The sequence below is a fragment of the Periplaneta americana genome, chromosome 14 (assembly GCF_040183065.1).
Source record: "Periplaneta americana isolate PAMFEO1 chromosome 14, P.americana_PAMFEO1_priV1, whole genome shotgun sequence".
NCBI lineage: Eukaryota > Metazoa > Arthropoda > Insecta > Blattodea > Blattidae > Periplaneta > Periplaneta americana.
In genome coordinates this window covers 116172724-116177913 of record NC_091130.1, presented here as the reverse complement: position 1 = coordinate 116177913, position 5190 = coordinate 116172724, and positions in this window count along the sequence as shown.

Below are 5190 nucleotides of genomic sequence, written 5' to 3'. Positions count from 1 at the left end.
TCTTTCCCAATCCATTATACGCGTCGAAATGACGAACAGTAGGCGTTTAGCACGTGAGGAAGTTCTAGTACGGACGCATGCTCAGTAAAGACAATTAAGTGGCTGGTAGCTGGGAAAATGAGGTGTTTCATTCTACGAGCTACCAACGAGCTAACAGGCTACCGACCAGGCCTCGTCTTGCACGTCTGCATTTCTTAACGTTCGGGCATTCCTTGCGATTAGGTAACCGGTCAGGCTACCAACTACCAACCAGGCTCCGTCTTGCACGTACCCTTATCTTGTTGATTATTCCCACAGTTTTGGAGAATTTTACAATTTTGCTCATTATATCCAAATCATTATCAAAAATATTAATTTGTAGCCAAGATATTTAGAATCATTAACTCTTTCTAAAATTTTGCCTTCTAAACATATTTTACTAGTGTCAGGGTATTTTCGCCAGAAGGCCGTAACTTTGTTTTATTTCTGTATATATTTCCATGTTATATTTCTTGCAATAATATTTAAATTATGTACTGAGTATTGTAAAATATTTTCTGTAGGTGCTATTAAAACTAGATCATCTTCAAAAATCAATGAAACTATTTTTTTAATTTCTGTTTATCTGCAACTGATGATGTCTCCATCCTGAAAATTTGTATTCATCAGTGGCGTAGCATGAAATTTTGAGCTTAGACAGTCAAGGTGGAAACATAAGCCACAGGGGCCAATGCACTTCAGACAGCTCACCTCTTAGCTTTACAAACCACTCACTGTTGCTCCTGTGGTGTGGATTTGTACGAAATGGCCTCGCCAAAATAATTGCAGATCGGTTTCAAGCCTGCAAGCATAATATCGACGGGCAGTTCAAAAGGGAAACAACTCTGAATTTAAAGTTTTGGAAAACTGAATTTTAAAGCTTCATGTTTCTGTGAAAAATTCAATTAACACACTCTAATTTGAAACTTACAGTATATATAAAACATGATTTGCATTTGGATTAAATTCAACGATCCTTTGATTTTTACACAGCAACTTAAAGCTTCAAAATGCAGTTTTCTCAAAACTTTAAATTTTGACTTGATTCCCTTTTAAACAAAACCATCGATATTGCATTCCTGTTCTGACTACCTGTACCCTTGTGTAGGAATGAACCATTTAATAATTTGATATGATTATGTTTACTGTCATGTTACAAAGTTACAGAATTCCGTGTTAAAATATTAAACATATTAATGTTCTTCATTTCTGTCGAGAACCTAATTTGTTTTAACTTCAAACAAGTGAATCGGGCGATTGGTGTGAGCTGGCTGAATGACACCACTGTATAAATGCCCTATTCGCTACCAATAAGAATTCAAGTCTCCTGAACTTGTGCACGGAGTCCGTGTACATCCAGAGTACCGCAATCCTTTGCGCCGGAAATTCCGACAAATCAGCCTTTTTTATTCCAGCGCACGCTATTTGCCGTATACAGTTGTAGAGGGAATAAATGTAGCTTAAATCAGGATCATATATTTTTAATTTTAATGGCCACGGACACTGGTCCAAATTGAGTCTTACTTTAAATGTTTCTATCTCAAGCGTGTTGAAATGGAATAACAATGGCGGCCAACTAGCTGATTGCGCTACTCTGCGTATCCACGGATTCTGCTTGTGAAAGGATGTAAACAGGTACTGTACCTTCATATTTTTCGTGTTGGAAGTGATACAGATGCACCTCCAGCTCCCACAGCTTCATCAGGCCCTCCTTCCTCATCATCTTCTCGTGCCTGTCGATCTCCTCCTGCTCGATTCCTTCCAAGTGGTCGCTGCTCGAGGTCTGGGTGGCAGCGTACACCATCATCGGCTTTGCCGGCTTGTCACTTGTTGCTGAAAGGCAATGTAATTCTTGGTTGAAATCTTCGTAATACACTGATTGCTAAATATGAAGAGGATAAAATATATGTACTGTCCAGCCCAATGGTTATATCGCATCCCGTTTCTCCTGTCCTCTCTGTAAGGGCTAGTGGCTGAGCTGTTAGGCTCTTCTCTGCAATTATTTGCTGTATAGAATTGGAAGTTTAGGTAGTATTATACAGGTGTTTAAAATAATTTAAAGGAAAGGACCCCGTTAAATAAATACCTGTCACGTGATTTCCCCCGTTTTGAGAACCGTGTGACATAACTACTCGGACGGACAGTAGCAAGACAACATGTACGTCACCAAGCTATTATAATCATGAAAGTAAAAGTGAAAAAAGAAATAAACATTGAAGCACGTAATAACAATTGCTTGTAATATAGGTATAACTTCAAAGAAAAATAAACTGATTGAAATGAAATAAAGGAAGTTTAGACTTTTATTTAAAAATGAAATTAATTTATCCATATTATTTTATTTACAGATGGCTTCCAAATGTTGTATGCCTGTGTGTTCAAGCAATTATCAGAGTGCTGTAAATGACAGTGCTATATTACAGTTCTTAAATTTCCAACTGAAAAAGATAAGTTATGTGGCTAGAAGATTTTGTATACCACGAAATGTCTTCACGCCAACAAAGCATTCAATTGTGTTCAAACACTTTGAAGTAAACGATTTATATCTAGTACATGTTTCTAGAGACAGAGAAGGAAATGTGCAAGAATACCCCCGAAATAGATGTTCCTTAAAATAAGGATATTTCCAGGTTTACCGTAACGATTAGACAGTTTTATTCCTCAACAAGAATGGACCCTGCTAATAGGTGGCAGAAGTACGTTCAGAGATTTGAGCAGCAACAAATTAAGTGGTTGCAAATGGACAAAATTAATTCGTTTGATGAACTGTGTAACTGTGTACCGCTAACCTTTGTAACTTTACCTCAACGTGAAGACTATAATAACCCATATGAATAGTAATACGAGTAGTAACAAAATTGGACACTGAGAAGATCTGATAAGAGACATTTAGAGTCTGCAGAAATGAGATTTCTGAGTGTAGCTGGAAAATAGGAAATTGGCATTATTACATCTTTGAAGACAAAAGGCTGACGAAGATAGTAAAAAACTTGCAACCATTTGGATATCGTGATGTGTGTCGTCCTACGAGGAGATGGCAAGGTGCGTGGATATGAACCTGTGTGATGGGAACGGGTTTATTGGTCCACCTTCTGGTTGATGATGACGATTATGATTATGATGGATATAGTTGATTTATTATAGTCACTGTGAACAGAGCGTAATTCTTCATCATTATTCTGAATATTACCTGCATCGTCTTCATCTATGATGGTGCTTCTGTAGATGGTATTCTCCCTCTCCATAGCAGTCCGTAAGTCTACCAGGCTCCTGGTCTCAACCGAACCTGTCAAGCAATGCAAACTCAATATAACTAAATTGTATACTTTGAAGTTAGTTTTCCTCAAACATTTTACCTTGTTCGCATTAGTATGGTCTTATAGGACATTTAAAAGCCATTCCTTAGCAAACAGCCAAGTCTGCATAAATCATAAATGTTTATTTAACTCACTTAGAAATCAGTGCATTGTGGTGGAGAGTATATTTTCTATAATTATTTATAATTATGACTCGGAAGTTGATGACCCAAAAATCATAGGAAAATGACACAAACTGCCCTTAATAATAATATTAATAATAATAATAATAATAATAATAATTCGTAGAATTTCAGGTTTGAAGGATCGTCGGTTGTCTTGAAAGACATTCCTGTACATTGAAAAACCCTTCTTTACCTCAACTCACGTCATGGAGACATTGGACACATACTTGATGTGACCAACATCTGCTGCTGAAAAATCTTCATAAAAAACACTGAAATCAGTGTTTTCACCTTGCAGAACTTTCTCGAATTTGGACATTGACTGCTACCCAATTCTGTTTCCCAATATATATATATATATATATATATATATATATATATATATATATATATATATATATATATATATATATATATTAATTTTCTCTTTAACTTCTCGTCAAATTTTTCCTCCTCACTGTTGGAAATGTTCTTTTAATACCTTTGACAGCTGAACGAATGCTCTAATCTCTTTGCTCTAGCCGTTTTATTGTTGTTGCCAAAATTGAAAAGCTTTCATTGGCACCCCTTAATGAGGATCAGCCAGCAAGCCTTGAGAAACTGCAATAGAAGCAGCACTTTCTCTATCAATACTCCTTCACTTCACTTGTAAGATATATATGCTGACTGCCAGGACTGTGGCTGCAGTACTTGTTCTGCTGAGTTAAATGGGGGCAGTCACGTTACACACGTGATCAAGAGTTAAGACTGTTGCAACTATAAGGCAAATTTCTGCATGACGCAATTTGCAATAGGTTCTGGAATGTAGACTATGATTAAAAAAGTCCGTTCAAACGAGGAAAATAGCAATAGTCCAACAAAAAGTAGAACATTTCGTAACAAGTGACCAGTAAACAATGAAATACTAAAAAATGCAAAGAAACGCAAAATAAAAGTAGGCTATATTGGTTCGTGTTGAAGTGAAACGAGTTTATATTGTATCCTGCAATGTCTGTGTTGTCTAAGGAAAATACAATATTTCATCAACTTCCGAGACTCATTGCTTCCTTCAAGTTTTCCAACTTACCTGGTAGATTTGTCTCGACTTTCCATGATCCAGTCGTCATCGGTCTTCTTTTCTTGTCCTCGTTTGCTTGCATCATGAAGAACTCTTCCCCAGTATCCCCCACCCGGACATCCGATTGGGGGGATAATTTACGTCCGGAATTTTTTACTAGGGACGAATTCAACATGATTAAATTGGCAAGATGTTTGGGATATATAAATGCGGTAGCTTCCCACTGCTTTCCGCACACCACTCTCTCTTTCGCATCTTAAAAGATCCCAGGGGGCCCCAGCGTGGAGGTGAGGAGAGTGGATTTGACTAATTAGGCCCTCCGGACTTCACCGAAATTCACCGCAAGAGTTAAATATCAGTTCCATCAGGGTTTTTGACCCGATCAGAGACCGGGAAATCCCAATTAGTCTTTGCCCCCCTTATTCAGTCTAAAGCATTATAAAGGTCATCAGTGTAAAAAGACAAGTAAGGTACTTATCGAACATGACTCCAAGAAAGATAGTCTTCCAGAATAATTGAAGATTAAAGTTATGCCGAAATATTTATTGTTGATTTACATAATTGTGTGTGTGCACACACGCACCTGTGCGTTTTTTCAATGTACATATACTATAGGTTGAACACTCTTGATAAC